General features: G+C 47.6%; 1 pseudogene; it reads right to left on the bottom strand.

Moving 5' to 3' along the window:
• Positions 1-6,542: 6,542 nt before the first annotated feature.
• On the bottom strand, positions 6,543-8,288 carry LOC120849264 (annotated as a pseudogene).
• Between the last annotated feature and the right edge of the window lie 10,554 nt (positions 8,289-18,842).

The raw sequence follows: 18,842 nt of genomic DNA on the forward strand, positions 1-18,842 counted from the left end.
GTTATTACGAACACAAAATATTTTTTGTTCAAAAGTAATGTCTATTTTGTTGTATGAACATGCTTTGCCACCTCATATAAAAACTATGATCGAAAACAAAATATAGGCATGGAACCCCATATAGCCCCCCCCCCCCCCCCCCCATTTTTATCTTAACACATTCTGCACAACAGCCTTGTACCGTACGCATTACAACTAATCAAATTACTTGTAATCGATTACTTTTTGGAGTAATTTTGTAATCATTTGATTTCTTTTATTAGGCAGTAATCACAAGAGTAATATGATTACTTTTTGAAGTAAAAAAATTACTTGTAACTGTTACAAGTTGTCCACGGAACCCCCCCTCACCCCCCCCCCCCGGCACACGCCTTTTTTTTATGAAATGACAAAAATAAAATTTGCTTTTTTTTTTCGAACGGAAAAAATAAAGATTTTTGCAGAGCTGTAGGAAACGAGGTCAATCTCTTTCTATGTTCAGTTTCTGTGGCATGTCCGTTTTTTTTTTTTTTTTTTCGAGCTGGGACTGGGAAGCCCCAGGAGAGCCACAGTGCGTGACAAAGGCCATTCAGGGCGAAGTTTGAGGAAGCAGAATCTAGCTTTGTGAGTCCTTCGCTCAAACTAGCCCCCTCACGCACACACACACAGAAATAAAAAAAAAAATAAAAAAATCCTGATTAGGGTACCCACTCGCAGCCCGTAGGAGAACCAGAACCGAAGAATGCCTAAAGCGGATGCAAAATATAACAAAGGAATTTGAAACATTTCCCCATTTCCCCTATGTGGTCTTTGTGACAAGCAATGTTTCGAGTTGAGAAGTGGTCGGGCGATCTCTTCCGCTAATGGATACTACACATGATCCATTTCAAATCCTGGAGCTGCTGCTTTTTTGTATAACATGCGAGTTCATCCAGGTGTGAATAATAAAATGAGCGACGCAAACTTTGAGCGACAACCCTTGCTCAAGCTTAACAAGATCTAGAACCCCCTCCGCTCCCCCCCCCCCCCCCCCCCTCCCACACACACACACTGGCGAACGCCCAAATCATTAAACGTCTTCAAACGAATTCTATGCTTGTGTCCGCATTGTGAAGGTGCAACGACCACGAAGAGGGAGCCAGTTTTTCTTCAATACTTGTGCAATTGTGAAATATAGGTTGGAAGCAGTTCATTGTTATGACTCTAAAGAATAAAGTAATCGGAAAAGTAACTATTACTTCTTTAAGTAATGTCCAATTACTTTTGCCGTCGAGTAATCAAGTAATCCAATCGAATACTGTTAGCCAAGAGTAATAGTAATTGTAATTGATTACTTTTTTTTAGTAACGTGTACAAGACTGTGCACATATCAGGGACTCAATCTAAGCGGTATTTGAGCAAAGTATAAATATCGTTGAACCGCCCTTTACGGAGAAACGGAGCATGAGTGGTGTTGGCTCGGTCTTGTGGCGTTTTTGTGCAACAGCTCCATTAGTATCCGAATACGTGCAAATAGCATGGCGTGGCGATGCAATATTGACTTCGCCGCTGAGCATCTCGCTCTTGATAATCCCTTATCGGTTGGCGTTGGCCGTGACCTGGTGTAGGCTATACTCTGTTTCACCTTGTGTTGTACCTCAAGAAAGGCTACGAGCGCGAGCTCCTTGCTCTAGGGCACATCTCGGAGGCACAAGCTCTCGTGCAACAAGCGCAGCTGCCAACGCTATAAGCTCGCGCTTCTAGCCTTCGCTACGGTACAACATAAAGTGAAACGGAGTATAGGTATCAGAGGCTACAACGGCCCTCGCGTACAACACAGATACGGATAACGCTAACTACCGTGGACATGAGCACGTGACGAATGACGCGAAGACTATAATGCGTCATTCGCGACATTAGACGCAGTGTGCTGCCTTGGTATAAGGATGCGCTCTCTCGACGTTCATACAATGGTGTTTTGTGTATGTTTAGAGGGCGGAAAACCCGTCATCCCCAATGGGCGTCCGTTGTCTCCGCTGTAAATGGGAAATTTAGCCAGTGCGGTACGCCGCCGCTAACCTGGGGTCTTGTACGTGCATAGCGCTGTTGTGATACACGACGGCACGTCGATACGATGCTTATTGAAATGTCAAAGGGCATTCAGTCTATCTATGATCGAACGCAAACTGAATGATGTAGATAACTGCATCGGGCACTAATTGGCTCTTCTCTCGGGTCACGTGACATGACGTTGAAATGTAGTTCTTCCCTATGCAGTTCGGGCTATGCTCGTAAAATGATGCAGTTGGTGGTGACGTCAAAATGTCGTCACGATGCACATTGACGATGCAGTTAACTGAGTGGTCGAGGCGAAGCCAGAGATCAATCTGCATCGTAAAAGATGGCGACCCTAACATATGCATCTCTACTGTTGGGTTCGCCAGCGGATCGAGTTTTTAAAGATCACTGGGATGCTTTCGAGACGAGCGACGCGAGGTTTGTGGGCGAATACCGGCTGACCAAAGGGGTGGCTCGCTGGCTTTGCAACAGCTTCGCGGAAAGCTCCAGCGTTGTTGTGAAGGGCCCCGTGTGCTGACGGTCGAAAAACAAGTCCTCGCAGCTCTACGCTTTTACGCCGCTGGCGGCTTCGAGGGAACCGTCGGGAGCGACGAAAACATTGGTGTTCTCCAGTGCTCTGTGAGTCGCGTACTTGTTGATGTCACCAACGCTATCATCGATTGCCTCGGATCGAAGTGGCTGTGTTTCCAACAAACTCAAGCAGAGAAGGCGCTCACAAAAAGGAAGTCCTTCGAGCGATGCAAGTTCAGCGGCGTCATCGATAAATGTTCTAAATACTCTTACACGATTTAACACGATTGTCTTTTCATTTGAGTGCACCCCATATAAGCGATTTGGCTGAGCGAAATGCCAAGCAAGCAACGGCAACAGGCTTAAGTTGAGCTAGTTCGTTCATACTTCAGGTGGATAGAGAGAGATATATGCTTTATTTTAAAGCAACTACTTCAGGTCAGGCCAGCTGAACTAGAATAAACATACACACAAAGAAAAGACCATACACACCGTGGGACTAACAACTGATTTTCTTCTTTCCCCCCTTCTGCCACGAACCCAACTTGAGGGAAATATTCTCTTTTCTTCTTTTTTGCTTCCTACTTCACTGAAAATATAACCCCCGAAGGAACATTTTTTCCTTCTCGTGCAGCACGAGAGAAGTTGCACTAACGCACTCAAACATAGTCAACAAGTAAAATTTTTCGTTAGTTGTTTATACAGCAGGAGGCACTGATCAGTGGCAGGAGGTTAGTCTGCCTGAACATGGCGACATTGTTACCCACTGTAGATAAGCAATTTAGACGGTGCAGTACGACTGCCAGCCCGGGGTCTATAACGCTCATCACGCAGTACACGACCGCACGCCGGTACGATGCTCATCCAGCAGATCGAAACGGGCAGGAGCGGGGATTGAACCCACGATCCCGGGGTTCTGCAGCGCGAGCTTTCGCTCCACGCGCTCCGAGCTGGTGTGCGCTAGCCTACTCGGCGATTCTCCGAAATACCATCTAGGGAAAAAAGAAACGATGTAGTTTCAACTGAATCGCCACTGTTCGGCGACGTCACCGGACACGTCACGGTGCAGTTCTCTTCCGATGTAGTTTGTTGGCGATGGAGATTAGGCTCCTTCCACCGGCGACGTCACGATGCAGTTTCTCCACCGCTTTTTCCAGCATAGACAGACAGAAGTGGGGACTGAGCTCCGCATCTCAAGGCTCTGCAGCGCGAGGTTTCGCTTCACGCGCTCTCCGAGCTGGGGTACGCTAAAGTGACTGGATCCCGTTTAAGTAGCGCCAAGCTCCCCGTATTGTCGTCATCTTACACTCTAAAAAAAGCCCGTGCGTCTGCTTTCCCGTACAACACTCGGAGAGCCAATCACTGCAACTTACGGAGGCAGCTCAGCGAATGACGATGCCGAAACATCTGTTTAGACGAAAAAACGAAGCCTGAGTTGTAACATTAAGCAATGCAAGCGTGACGTGTTGCTTTGCTGAATGTCGCAACTCTGACTGCGTTTTTTGGTGTAAGCATATGTTTCGGCATCGTCATTCGCTGAGCTGCCTCTGTAAGTTGCGGTGATTGGCTCCCCGTGTGTTGTGCGGGAAACCAAATGCACGGGCTTTTTTAAAAATGGTATAGTATTGTTGCGCAGTTCGGTGCACGCCATCTCAATATTATGTGCATCGCCGGAGAGACTTCTCATTAGTGGTTAATATTTTAAGAGAGGCGAACCAGTCTGGGAATCCGTCTGTGTGAACGACGTTCTGTTTCTGCTTAACAGCAACCTCGACAAGTGAAACATTGTGTGAATGTCCGTTTTCTTATTCCAAAAAGTTGGCACTCGTTTTTTTGGTTTTTTTTTAAAGTGCGTATATGGTTCCGACTCCCGAGTGTGCAGTTGAGGGTTAGAGCTGTTGTCATTATTGAATAGTGCGATATTTTCCCAATGGTGTACTGGTGCCTTATACACGAGAACTTCACTGTGAAGAGTGAGTGACTTTCCTCTCCCACTTTTTTAAAATTGTTTGGCCTAAATACAATGGCCCGATGTTGTCAGTCCGTCCTTTGTTAATTTGAATGTTTAAAAAAAAACAAAAAAAAAACGTGTCCGCTTGAGATGGGTTTCACAAAGTAAAAAGGAAAATAATATTAAAATTTCGTTCCAAATTTTGTAAGTGACACGGACTCCCAAGACGATCTTATAATTATCTGCGATCACCTTTCCTGCGATGCGAAATGACTGGAAAAAGGATCGAATATTACATAAATACGATGAAACAGAAAACGATAAAAAGACTTTCACCGTATTCTCATACGAAGAGTATCTTTCGCAAAGGGAAGCAGACGCGTTATAGGTTACAATACAAATAGTTTCTTTTTTTTTATCTACGCTTCATTTCATTATGTATAATAATATGTCGATTGAGGGTGGGATGTGGTTTCGAATTTTTCAGATGCGGTTCGGACGCGGATACAAATGTTTACTAACATTGCGGGTTCTTTCGGATGCGGATGTGAAATCTGTAGATGACAATCGGATGCGGATGATCAAACTGTTCTCCGCGAAAAGCTCTACGTACAATGCGTGAAATGCATTATAGAGAATTGGTGAGGGAATTGGTGTTTCACGTGACAATTTAGCAGTGAAACGGAATGGTTGTATGCGCCTCGCAAGTGGGCGCATTTCGGTCTTCTGCGCATGGGAAAGGAGGTGTGAAAGTGGGAGAGGAGGTTATGCTAACTTCCGCTTCCTCGTGTGCGTGTGTGTGTGTGTGGGGGGGGGGGGGGGGGGGGGAGGTCGCAGACGTAAACATCTCGGCGTCGGCAATGGCGGGCGTGCTCGCAGCTGTGGCTCTAACTATGAGTCCTTCGCGTGGTTGCTGGCGAAAAAAAAAAAAAAAAAAGCGAAAAGAACGTTCCGCTTCCGTCCTGTGTGATTTAGAGGTCGGCTCTGGTCAGGCGCTGTCCAAGGGGCAGTGTTACCAGGGGAAATGGAAACGTGCTGCGTCCTCGGATGTGGTGGGCGCATTCACGACGGTGTGTCGCATTTTAAATTTCTGGGAGGACTGACAGATTGAGAGCTCTTCCTTGATTCGGGGGATGGCGGTGCATGTCCGTTCATAGCTGGTGGAGTGATTTTGCCGGTTAATTCCCATAGCGAACAATACTCTAGCTATTAATTGGGTGCGTGGTTCTCTGCACCTTGCACCCTTCTTAGAGGGACAAGCGGCTCTTATCAGCACGAAACAGAGCAATAACAGGCCAGTGGTGCCCATAGATGTCCGGGGCCGCACGCGCGCTACACTGAAGCAAGCAGCGTGTTTTTATCCCTGTCTGTTAAAACAGTAAGCTTAGACAAAAGTGACTTGAGCAAATACAGAGGGCTAATTGAAGTCCATCGGATTACCCCCGAGCACCTGCTCGTCTGTTTAAATAATGGGGCATAGAAAAATAAGTTTTCATAAACGTTCGCCAAATATAAAAACAATAACTTCTTGGTGTCAACGACTCTACAACATAACTTCCGCGATACGCTCGACGCCGCACACGAAAGGAGGGAACTTGCGGACGTTAACCACACTCCTTCTTGTTTGTTAGCAACAAACCTGGGCGCGTCGGCCACCTCGCCCGTGAGTCCTTTGGCTTCACTCCTTGATACGTGTCTGCTAGAATTGTTAGACAAAAACACATCATACCCCTCGAGTGATTTCGTCTGTCCTTTCTGAAAGGCGAAGTCGAGCTCGCTCGTAAAGAAGAAGAAGAAGGTAAGGGCAGGAGGAGAAAACAGAGAGGTTAACCAAGGCGGCCTGCCTCGGTTGGCTACTCTGAGTTGGTGAAGGGATGAGGGGATAAAAGAAGGAGGAAAGAAAAAGTAGAGGAGGATAAAGGTAACACACTAGCACCCACGTTAACACTGTGAGGGCAGAATCAATAATTAAGAAAATACCGGTTTCCAATATGACACTAAAACTAAGAGACTGAATGTGCGTGCTGGATTGTCACCAATGTTCACCCAAAACACTCGAGTTTTTGTACGCGCCAGCGCGAAGTCCAGTTGCGCACGTGTACACTTACAGGAATTATAAAATGGATAGCCCTCTATACGACAACAAATAATGAACACTAGATAAGTTTTTACAAACAGAACTCGAGGCGAGTTGCTGATAAAAATCGCAGAAGGGCTTTTGCGGCCTTCTCCTCTTTAAGTGGTGAGTCCCAGGCCCCTAGTATTTTGGACGTAGTAAATGGCCGGTCGTCTAGATGTGAAAGAATCCTCTTTAGGAGTTCTCTTTCTGCATCGTAAAGTGCACATTCGCATAATAAATGAGATATAGTTTCCACACAATCACATCCTGGACAGTTCGGAGTGTGTGTTTTTCCGATTCGGTGCAGAAATTCCTGTGTGTAGGAAACGCCCAGACGTAATCGGTGTATAACAGCTTCCGTTCGCTTGGGTAAATTACGTGACACACGGTATGTTCGGTCAGGATCCAGTAGATATAGAGGAGGGTAATGGTGTGCAGAGCTCTTCCAGAGACTTTGTGTTGCATTGCGGGCGTGGAGATTTATCAGTGAAGTGACGTCGCTTCTGGAGTAGGGTATTTCGACGTTGGGGAATAAGGTATGGGCGGAAGTCGCAGCACCATCCGCAGCTTCATTTCCAGGTAACTTGCAGTGTCCAGGAATCCACTGGAACTCGACAGAGTGTCTCCTATCAATACATTTCTGAAAATGGCATAAAAGTTTGAAAATAATTTGTCCATTTTCACTTCGTCGCAGATATGTGCAGGTGCTTTGGAGTGCAGGCTTAGAATCTGTAAGCACCGTCCATGCCTGAGGTGGCTTTGTCAATATAAATCGAAGGGCTTGATGAAGGCCTACAAGTTCAGCCGCTGTTGAAGATGTCTTGTGGCTAAGCTTGAATTTTCTTGTTGTGGCATATGATGGAATCACAATGCTTGCGGTAGAACTATTTTTGACACATGATCCGTCCGTATATATGTGAGTTTTTGACGCGTGTAAACAGGCAATGGTGGATAAAGTGAGTTGTTTAAGCACTAGCAATGGTGTATTTGATTTCTTTTTGATGCCTTGAATGTCAAGTTCCACGACGGGGAGAGGGAGTCTCCATGGAGGTATAGTTGGAAGGTTAAACGAGTTTATATCATCAGGGATGTATTGCTCCATTTTTGATAGTGCCATCGAATATTCTGAGTGAGGTCGCTTAAAAGTAAGATCAGCCAGTAAGTGATGACTATGATTAGTAGTATGTCTCAGATGAACTCTCAATGTTTCCTGCATCATTAGTATTTCTACAGGTGTGGCGCGTGCCTCGGCAACTGTGCCCAGAGTCGAGGCACAAGCTGGTAGGCCCAAACAGCCACGGAGGCCACGTGCTTGAACTGCTCTGAGAGCTTTGATGTTGGTTTGACACGTGCCATGTAAAATGGGAGTGCTATATCGAAGTAAGCCGACAAATAAGGCCACGTATATCTGTAATAGGGATCTTACTGTCGCGCCCCACGTGGTTCCACTGATGAAGCGGGCAAGAACACTAAAACTGGCAAGCTTTTTGCGCAAGTACAAAATATGAGGTGACCAGGTCAGACCCCTACCGATGGTTACTCCAAGAAATGTGTGGCATTTAGCGTACGGTATTGTTCGTTTCCCTATCTTAAGTGGGCATTTGTCCATTCTTCGGCGGGTGAAAGCAATAGCTGCTGATTTGTCAATGGAATTTCGAGTCCACGGGTATTAAGATAAGTTGTCATTTTCTTTAGTGCAGACTGAACCCTTGCCTTTGCTTGAACTCGCATAGATCCAGAAGCCCATATACAGATATCATTGGCGTAGAAAGATGCCTGGATAATTGGGGGCAGTATTTTGGCGAGACCAATGAGAGCAATGTTAAACAATATTGGACTGAGGACGCCCCCCTGAGGGACACCACGGGTCACCGGATATGAAGGCGTATTTCCTTCTTTTGTAGACATAAAAATTGATCTTCCTGTGAGGTAGCTTCTTATACACCTATATAAGTGTCCCCCAATCCCAATTTCGCTGAGAGCCTGAAATATCGCTTCGTGAGTGACATTATCGAATGCTCCTTTGATGTCTAAGAAAGCCGCTATTGTGAATTTACGATGTGCTCGCTCCTGCTGTATGTAAGTTACAAGGTCAAGGACTCCATCGATAGAGCTCCTTCCTCGACGGAAGCCTTGCATGATTTCTGGATATAGCCCTTGCTGTTCAAGATACCAATCTAGACGGCGGTGAATCATTTTTTCCATGATTTTTCCAATGCAACTCGCGAGCGCGACAGGACGGTACGAAGTTAATTGAAGTGGCGATTTGCCCGGTTTGAGAAGTGGCACAATCCTTGCCTCTTTCCACGAGCCAGGAACATTTTCATTGATTCATGAAGAGTTGAATATATTCAAAAGAAGCCTTTCGCGCGTCCTTCCCCGTATGTATCAAATAACTGTACTGTATGCCGTCAGGTCCCGGAGAGGTGTGAGGTTTCACTGAAGACAGTGCAGCATCGAGTTCGCTCATTGTGAAAAGGTCGTTCATAGCTTCTTCACGAAGTACTGGTTCGACTGTGATGCGAGATGAAGATTGGCTCGAAAGGGTTGTGTATGTTGTCAACAAATGCAGTACTGGCTTGCCACCTCTTTCTCTGAACAATTTCTTGAAAGCGCCAGAGAGCGAAATGGGTGCAGTTGCGAAGGAGAAGATTTGAGACCTCCTGAGATCTTCCATATTTTACATAATGGCTTTCTGGGATCTATATTTTCCCAGAGCGTCCTCCAGCAATGTCGAGCTAGCTTCTTAAAATGACGACAGATTTTCTTTTGCACTCTGCGCAATTCGCGGAGATCTTTGATGTCTTTAGTTTTCCTGGATCGTCGTTCTGCCCTCCGACGTATAGCGCGGGGGCGCTCGTATTCTGCGTCAATTGTTTTTTGCGTGGACGGGACGTTAAAATCACGTGTTGCTTTTTCTGCACAGGATACAATGACCTTTCTCTAGTGAGATAGTTCAGTAACACGTTCGCATTCGTTCGTCATTGCTTCTTCGAACATATGCCAGTTGGTTCGTCGTAGGAAGTTTGTTTTTCGGACATTGGTGAACCCATTAATTATTGTGTATGTGTGTACGTGGTCACTACCACGAGTTTTAATGTCTGCAAACCATGTTGTTTGCGATGTTAGTGCTGCCGAAACAAATGTTAAGTCGAGGCAGCTGCTGCCTTCCGTTCCGTAGAAATACGTCGGGGTTCCGTCATTAATGGTAGATAAGTGATAATCGTCGGCTAATTCTGCCAAGTGCCTTCCACGCAGGTTTGTCCGAATGCTCCCCCATATTGGATGATGGGCATTAAAATCACCTGTTAGAATAAATGGCGGTGGCATTGTATTTACGATAGACTCCAAATGCTGCCTGTCAAATAAGGACTTTGGTGGTATATATGCTGCGATTATTGTGAATGTCATTTTCCCATTTGAAATCGTCGCGCAAACATATTCGTTGGTCGGGTGGGTTGAAACGACGTGTGCAGTATATGTAAGATCTCTTCGAATGAATATTGTCACGCGACTTGCAATATTAGTGCATGCTGAGTCAAATTTTTCGTACCGTGATAATTGAATGTCTTTAGGTAAGTTTGATTCACGATTACAATGATGGGGAAGCTATATTTATAAACGAGTTGTCTGAAATCAGAAAGTCGTGATCGCAAACGTCTTGCGTTCTATTGTATGATAGAGACTTTCTTGTAATGTTCATCCATGGTACTGACGTACGCTATTTGTGATAGCGGTGATCGCTAATGGGAATTATCAATCGCTCCATAGTAAGCAGGGCCTCTACTTCTGGAATGTTGTTTGCCCCAGGGTATTCCTGTATGATAGCCTTTAAAGGGATACTGAACCAAGGAATTTGGTGTCCATAATAAGTGGCGCACGTTCTTTCCACGAGCCAGCAGCCGCCGGTGTGCGCGAGCACACGCAACAAAAATGACGTCACAGACCTCCATTCGTGGTTGAGATGACAGTGAAATGTATGGGCTTCGGACCAAAGGAGAATAAAGACAAGTTTTTCATCTACACAGTGGTGCCTGGTGTAAAAAGTAAGCGATGAATTGGTCTAACAAGCACGTAGCTTTCACTTGTAGAGATGAAAAGCCCGTCTTTATTCTCCTTTAGTCCGAAGCCCATGCATTTCACTGTCATCTCAACTGCGAATGGAGGTCTGTGACGTCATTTTTGTTGCGTGTGCTCGCGCACACCGGCGGCTGCTGGCTGGTGGAAAGAACGTGCACCACTTATTATGGGCACTAAATTCTTTGGTTCAGTATCCCTTTAACGCCACAAATAACATGGGTAGGAGTACCTGCGCAAGATCTTTTTGTTTTCGTGGATGCTGTGACTGGTTTGACATCGGGTATGTTGCTGGTGTTCTAGCGGGAGGCGCTTGAGTTTTCCGAGATCGACGAGGTGCTGGTATGGGTGTTGGCATTGTCGACCACCCTGGACGCTCCTCCAGGGGAAGAAAGTCGTCCTCTTGTGTATTTCTTTGATCTTTTTGAACCTTGCGAGGACGCTTCAGGATCTCACTGTAAGTTTTCTTTGTAGGTGCTCCTCCGTTGGGATGTTCTGGTCGTGCTTGGCGGCGAACAACTTGTGGATTTGGTGACGGAGCTCGACGCCTTGTTTGCCTTCCGTTGATGATAGAACGTTGTTTTGCAGCAGTGGCGGCCTTTTTTCGCGGACATCTGGAATATGTGGATGTATGGTTGCCGCTGCAGTTGGCACATTTTGGTTCTTTTCTGGAGCTACACTCCTTGTGGCTGTGTGGTCCTGCACACACCTTGCAACGACGCTCTCCTCTACAGTTCCTGGCGAGATGTCCATATCTTTGGCAGTTGAAGCACTGAACTGCCTGTCCAAAGTATTCTTCAACGGGATGGCTTGTGAATCCAAGGTAGATGCGCTGAGGCATGGCTCGGTCCGTCCGAAATGTGAGGACGACTGTAGTTGAAGGGTGTTGTTCCACAATTCCGTCGTCCTGGCGTCGGTAGGCCACTTGACGTTGAACAGACGTGACTAGAAAGTCTTTTAAATAATCCAAGAGCTCATCGTTGCTGTATTCGAGTGGAGCATGTTTTACTTTTCCATAGTTCCTGGAATATGCCTCCGGAATATGAGCAGTTACCTGAATCTCTCCGAGAGAGGTGACTGCGAGAAGCTTGTTTGCCGAGTCCAGGGATGAAACATTTACGGAGAGATTGCCTTCTTTGTTGATTTTGTACGAGACAATCTTTTCTTGTGTGACAGCTATGATCTCGTTGGCAAGCACGTTTGGGTTTACACGCCAGAAGGACGTGTTTGGTGTTGTCTAGAGTGCCTTCATGTGCGCTTCGCATAGAGTGATGCCAACTGCCTGTTTCCCTTTCCCACACCCTCTTCGACCGCCATTTTGTTTCTCTCATTGTTTCTCCGTGCGCCAGAAAGTGGCCTTTGTGTCCATCGGTAATCCCATCCAAGGGGGAAAATGCTAATCCTCCCTCCGTGGGTTCCACAACGCTGCTCCGAACTTCTGAGATAAGGTGTTTGTTTCCGGGAGGGTTATAAGCCCCACGGATTATCGCCGAGGAACAAAATGGCTGCTGGTTTGTCGGCGAGTTGTATTACAAAGGGTGGCATCACCCTAGCAAAGCGCACATGAAGGCTCCCTAGTGTTGTCGGCTTGAAGACTACGGGAATTCCTGTTGCCCGGTCTTTTCGGTATGTCACGACTGTGTACGGTTTGTCATCGTCGGTCCCATTGATTATGTCCCTCAATGAATATAATGAGGTGTTATCCTCTCCTTGGTCCCTCTCGACATCGGCGGTACGGATTCGTTTGGATGGGATGTTCTCGTCCGATACTGTTCCACTTATTTCTTGAAGAACCAATTGAGGAGGGTGAAGCAGCGGGCGTCCATCCTCCTGTTGGCCATTGGAATTTATGTGGTCGCTTATGGCGTCCATCTTGTCAGACAGATTGGGCGTCAAACGCTTTCTGCTACTCACAGATGAGGTTGGCCCTCCATTTGAGGTCGGCGGGCTGTCGCCGAGCAGAATTGTTGATGGTAGATGGTTTCCGTTCGAGATGAAAAATTGAATTAACTGGCCTAAAGCGTTTGGTTCTAGAAGGAGCTAAAAATCGAGCCTCTTGCTCTGAACACTTCTTCTTCCTTTTCCTCGCTCGTAAAGGTAAAACAGCAGTTGAATAGCAGTCGACGCTCAGATGGAGGGTCTCGGCGACCCACTATCTTTCCACTCTAGCCAATCAGAGCTCAGCGTTCTGACGTCACCCCAACCCCTGCGCAAGAAGCAGGCGAACTTACCCTCCACATAGGCCACGTTCACGTCAGGTCACGTGGCGTCGATTTCCCGCTCCAATAATTGGAGAAACAAAATTGATGTTTTGATTAGAGGACATGAACCTTCCGGATAACTTTAGCGGGGAAACTGAGTTGACATATAGGTCACGTGCCGTGACGTTGCGTGACGCCACTTTTCTCGCTAATTCTAGCGGAAAATGGAAGGACGGACGGAAGGACGGACGGACAAAATTTTGAGATTGGGGATAGCGTTAAAAAGCATTTCGTGCTTTAAAAAACAGGGTATTATGAAGATCCGTCTTCGCGCGCACTTTTCCTTTCTCTAGGAATCGGTGAACGATATTTGAAACCAATAGATTCAGCCAAGCTCACTTCTGTACTCCGGTTCATATACTCCAAGAAATGCCTGCGTGTCTACTTACCCTCAAAACACTCAAAGAGCCAATCTCTGAGATCTATAAAATCAGTTCAGCGAATGATGAGGCAGAATATCTGTTTAGACCTTAAAATAAAGCCCACGTACGCAATGCAAGCATGACGCTTTGCACTGCGTAATGCCACAGCGCAGACTTCAATTTTAGGCCTAACGGACGTTCCGCCTCATCAATCGCTGAGTTGATTTCCTAGATCGCAAAGATTGGCTATTTCAGTGTTTTTCGGGTAAGTAGACGCGCAGACGTTTCTTAGAGTAGAAAAATTCACAACGCAACGATATTCCACAATTTCAGGTAGCTGCAGTCGAGGAGCGCAAATTCACGGAGATATTTGCGTCTTTCTGCGTTTAATATCAACGGCCATACACCAATCACGCTGACTGAATGCTTTGTGTGAACCTGCGCTCTTTTTGTGTGTGTGTGTGTGCGTGATCGGCTTATTTTGCAATATCAAACGCGACAAGACAAGGAGCGCCGTGACGATGCATTTTCGGCGCTGCTTCGGATTGGCTCGGTCGGAACAATACGGTTCCGCTAGGACTTACGCTCTAAAAATAGCCCGTCCGTCTACTTTCCCGCACAACACTCGGACAGCCAATCACCGTGAGCTGCCTCCGTAAGTTGCGGTGATTGGCTCTATGAGGTCTTGTGCGGGAAAGCAGACGCACGGACTCTTCTTAGAGTGATAGGGTAAAACAAGTTAACTTGGCGCCGCTATGGAATTGGAAGTTGGACAGGAAATGTGATTGGGCAAGCGGAGGTGTTACCTCCGTGAGCGCAAGCCAGCGATTCCGTTACCTAGCAGCGCTTCTTTTATGACTTAAGATTATTTCTAGGCATTTTCTCTGATATAAAACTTGCTACGCAATCACGCGAAAAAGTAACGGAATTCTCCCCCCCCCCCCCCTAAAAAAAAAAAAAATAACGGCCCTTATCGATGTTATCAGAGTGACGTGCGTAACGGTGAACGCAGATATTAAGCGTCGGCGAGCTTACGACCAGCTCAGAGAGAGATATCCGTTCACACAGAGAAAATGGCCTCCCGAATCTGGAACGGCGTGGTTTTGGTGACCCTTCTGTGCGCTGTCTTCGTCGAACGGGTAAGTCCTTGCACGCATTTTCAATTGTTGTCCCCACGGCCAAGCGTGCCGAATCGCTGGTCTGTGTACATCTGCGCGGCGCAGGACATTCCTCAAGAGAGGAAGCTACTTTTTCGGTATGAGCGAGAACAAATTCACGCACTATATACGCAAAAGATGGTCGCCTATCACGTTGTTGGAATTATTTCGAGCCCATCTTGAAAGCCGGGTCACACTGCTTATGCATCATACAAGAGACAGTCTGCCTACAGAATCGAACGCGAGTCACCTCGAGATCCGTGCTTCGAATGCTTGGTAAGCGGCATTCGAACCACGGATACCTCGACTCGTGTTGGCTGACTATCCTCTGTTTGATGTAAGAGCAGTTAGACCCCGCGGCTATAAAGAACGACGCGTAAAACGCAAAAAAAAAGGGTCGGGAAATGTAAGCAGACTCCAAGTTGTCCAAGGCTCCTCGATTTCTGTCATCTCTTTTACCGGGCTTTATTAATATCTTAGTTAGAAATATGCTGCTAAAAGGCTTAACATATTTATTTTTTTTAGACTTTGCTAGGTGCCTCTAGGTGGCTCAAGGCGCCGCGCGATTAAAAAATTTCAGCTCCCTTCAGCTATCCGTAGTAAGCGGTCACAAGCGGTTGTAATGCTGTTGGTCACGGGCTCAAACGCGAATGTGTGAATCAGCGTTAACGTCAGGCAACAAAGCTCGCATGTGATTCACAAGCGGAGACGTGACATCCGTCATCGAAAGGTCTAATCACTCAGTTCAGCATCCGACATAGCACAACCGAGATTCTCTTCAGCGATTATTTCCGCTTAGCATGGGAGTGCATCTACATGTCTTCATATATCTTCAATTGTGTTGCGTGCTTTGTTTACAAATCAAGAAGGGTGTAGCTCGATTGCCCCGCGTGCAGAATCTCTCTCGCAAAAGCCCCGCGTCTTTAGCCCTACGTTTCAAAAACCCGAGTTAAATTTCCCGTCTTGTATTCCCCGCATGCCAAAAGCCCCATCCTCACTGTCCCCGTCCCCCCTTCACCCCGCACCAAGCAGCATTTTTTCCTGTCCTAACCTAATTAATATTCTTAAGGTCTACAAAGAGTTTTTTTTTTTTTTTTTAAGTGAAAGAAAGAACAAACTAAGGCTAACATGAAGCGGCGTAAAAACTTAGAATGACGTACAAGTGGACAATTGCACAAATCGCATCACCAGCGAGGCACTCTCTAAAATCATCTAGGCTAGGTATTGATCATGACGATGTCGAGTCAATTTGGTGCTCAGTTACTTTATCTGAGAATTCGTCGTACGCTGCCGGAACGTTTTATCGGCCACCGAATTCAGATTTAAAGACGTTACAGTCGTTGTTTGAAATCGATTGGGAGGCCTCTCGGCACCCTATTTTACTTGCAGGTGACTTTAACCTGCCAGAATTGAAATGGAATGATGGCACTAGTTCATGCAAAGTTAATAGTCGCATTAACCTAAGTACGGGTTCTTTTGTTCCTCTGGTCACCTTGCGCCGTCCAGACCGCCAGGTCCGGATGGGGTGACGGGCTTCGTTGTGGGAAGCTGGGCGGGTCTTGCCGGAGACGAAGTTGCTTCCCTTGGCTGTCGACGACTAATTCAGTTGACTTTGGGAATTACTTTTAAACAAAACAATTTAATACTTTTGAAACGAATGAAAATACAAAGAAAAACGATACTGCAAAATGGTAACTTCCCCTGTACGGGTTTGGGAAGGAGGTGGTCGGGTGTTAGCTTCTCCAAGCTCGGGAGTTGGCTGGCTCGTGGGATTACGTCCCGATTACGGGGACAGAAGTCCCTCGGAATCCCACGACCTGACTCGATTACGGAGCGACAGCTCTCGAGCCCCAGCACAAACTAAACTCACTCGCTGAGTTTCTAATCCAAGTTACTCGTTGGTCCGTCCCCTTTTAGTGGACCGGCGAATCCTCGATGCGTTGTGAGACAGGCGTTTCCCACCGCCAACCAATCGGCTCACTTTCTCGCCACGTGGGAATTGCTTGTATTCCCGGGTGGGAACCCGCGGTCTGCGTACATCTCACGGTCAAAGGTCGGGCTGGTTCAGATGCAAGCAAAACCATTTCTCGCATGGCGAAGTGGGCAACCGACCCCAGTGTGGATAGCGCCGACTAAGTGAGCCATCCCGCAATTCATTCTGCCAGAGGCGGTCTGACGTTGCCGTTCTGCCGCGACCCCCCACACTCGGGCGAGAAAGACCAAACCGATGTAAACGCGCCGTGTAAACAGCGCCGGCCAGAGCCACTGCGCTCTGGTGGCGGTGGTGGTGTAACTTTACTTTTTCGGCCAGGAACGCACGCTCCGATTCTCTCGGCAGGAAACGCGCGCCCCGAACCCCGCGTCGTAAAGTACGCCTGTCTCTCGAGGTCGCCCGCCAAGGGAAGTGTTTACAACAGCGCTTTCCCCCCAGTCAAATCTCCCTGGTGCTAACGGCCCACCCGCGGAGCTCTCGTCGATCCTTACACCTCCCCCCTTAAGACTCTTGCTGGACTGAAAGAACATCTAAGAGTCAAACATGAAAAAAAGGATCGAAGACATCAGTCGCATTTCTACATACGATGCACAAAGAAAAAACGCAAGTGGCGTTGTAAAAAAAAAAAAAGGTTATCTTCGTAAACATCAGTTCATAATACTGAAGATGAATACGTATACAAGTGACATGACCGCGCTCTTCAACGCTGCAAAACCAAAAAGACAAAAAAAAAACGCCATTAGACACGCGCCATGCAATGTCCCCATATTGAATGACAGTACCTCACTATAAAAGAAAATACGCGCACATGTCACAATGCAGGCATCAACGTTTACGCCAGGAACAAGAAAAAAAAAGAAGAACGCTGGACGGAACACGCCTGCTGCAATAACCGCGCATCGGAACACAAAAAAAAAAAAAAATGCTTCGCAAAACAATTGTCTCTAGGCTCGTGCACTGGAAAATCTCAAGTCACAGCAGCCACGAAGTTTGATGAAGTCTCTTCACGCACGGACACAGCAGCAAGACCACACTCCTGGGGTATACAAGTCAGGCCGCGCGGTAGGCGGAACCACCCATGCTCTCGGGTGGGCGCAGCGCTGAGTCAGTGGTACCCAAAAATCTGTTCAGCAAGCGAGACAAAGCGTCTGCGTTACCGCTAGCGGACCCCTTTCTGTGGGTCATGATCACATCATAGCGCAGTAGCGATAGAGCCCACTTTGATAGCTTTGCCCCATGCGGTCTGCAGGACGTCAGGTAGGACAGAGGGTTGTGGTCCGACACGATGTGCACTTTTGCGCCCAAGAGCCCGCCATAAAATGTGACAAGCGCCCAAACGAGAGCGAACGCCTCGCGCCCAATGGTGGACCAGCGTGTCTGAGTAGGAGTGAACGTATGGCTGGCGAACGCGATCGGCTTCTCGGCTCCGCCACTCCCGATCTGGCCCAGGCACGACCCTGGTGCCACTGCTGACGTGTCTGTCAAAAGCCAGCAAGGCTCCTGCAAGCTCGGGGTCGAAAGGATCGCCGCCTCACAGAGTGCTGTCTTTAGCTGCGGGAATGCGCCCTCTGCCCCCTCCGGCCTAGGTATTTCGTTCAGTTCGCCCTTTTTGGCAAGGGCCGTGCAGAGCTCGGCGATAGCAGCGTAGCCTTTTGCGTACTCTCGGAAGTAGCCACACGGTCCCAGGACACTCTGCGGTTCCCTCTTATTACGCGGGTAATCTAAACCCTCGGTAGCGGCGTCCTTATTTGGGTCGTGTTTATTCGTTCCAGACCCCACGACGTGCCCGGGGAGGGTGACTGACCCCCCGGCAACCTGACACTCCTCGTGAATGAGCTCACCTGTTTGTTCAGTCGCGCCGTTTTCGGGGGGCGCGCAGTTTACCTCTCCAAAGTTAGCATCTTCGTGATGCATGACTCTCACATGTCCCACTCGAGCACGGCTGTTTCTCAGCCGGCTCGCACGAACCACTTTGGTTCCGCCCTCCCGAGTCACAGGACCTGAAGCCGCCACGAAAGCATTCGGTGATGCTATCCTGTGTTCACCCCCATCAAAAGCTTGGTCTTTGTGCCGGTTCAGCAACTTCCAGTCATGCGATGAAAGTAAGCAATCTGCCGTGATAGTCAGTGTATCGGTAACCGCACACAGTACGGTGACCGGATCACCCTGAGCAACCCCTCCCCGGAGCCTGGCCTGCAGCGGCAAACGCACGAGTTTTGCTGTTACCTGTTGCCCAAAGGCAGAAACAAGGCGAACTGTGCCGCTATGCTCGACCAGTTTCGGCGGAACGGCGCTCTCTCTGACGACTGTTATTTCACTTCCGGTGTCTAGCACGGCCGTTAGCTCTTGGTCGCCGCAGAAAAGTTCGACTAGGA

The sequence above is a fragment of the Ixodes scapularis genome, unplaced genomic scaffold (genome assembly GCF_016920785.2).
Source record: "Ixodes scapularis isolate PalLabHiFi unplaced genomic scaffold, ASM1692078v2 PGA_scaffold10__122_contigs__length_95168666, whole genome shotgun sequence".
Classification (NCBI taxonomy): Eukaryota; Metazoa; Arthropoda; class Arachnida; order Ixodida; family Ixodidae; genus Ixodes; species Ixodes scapularis.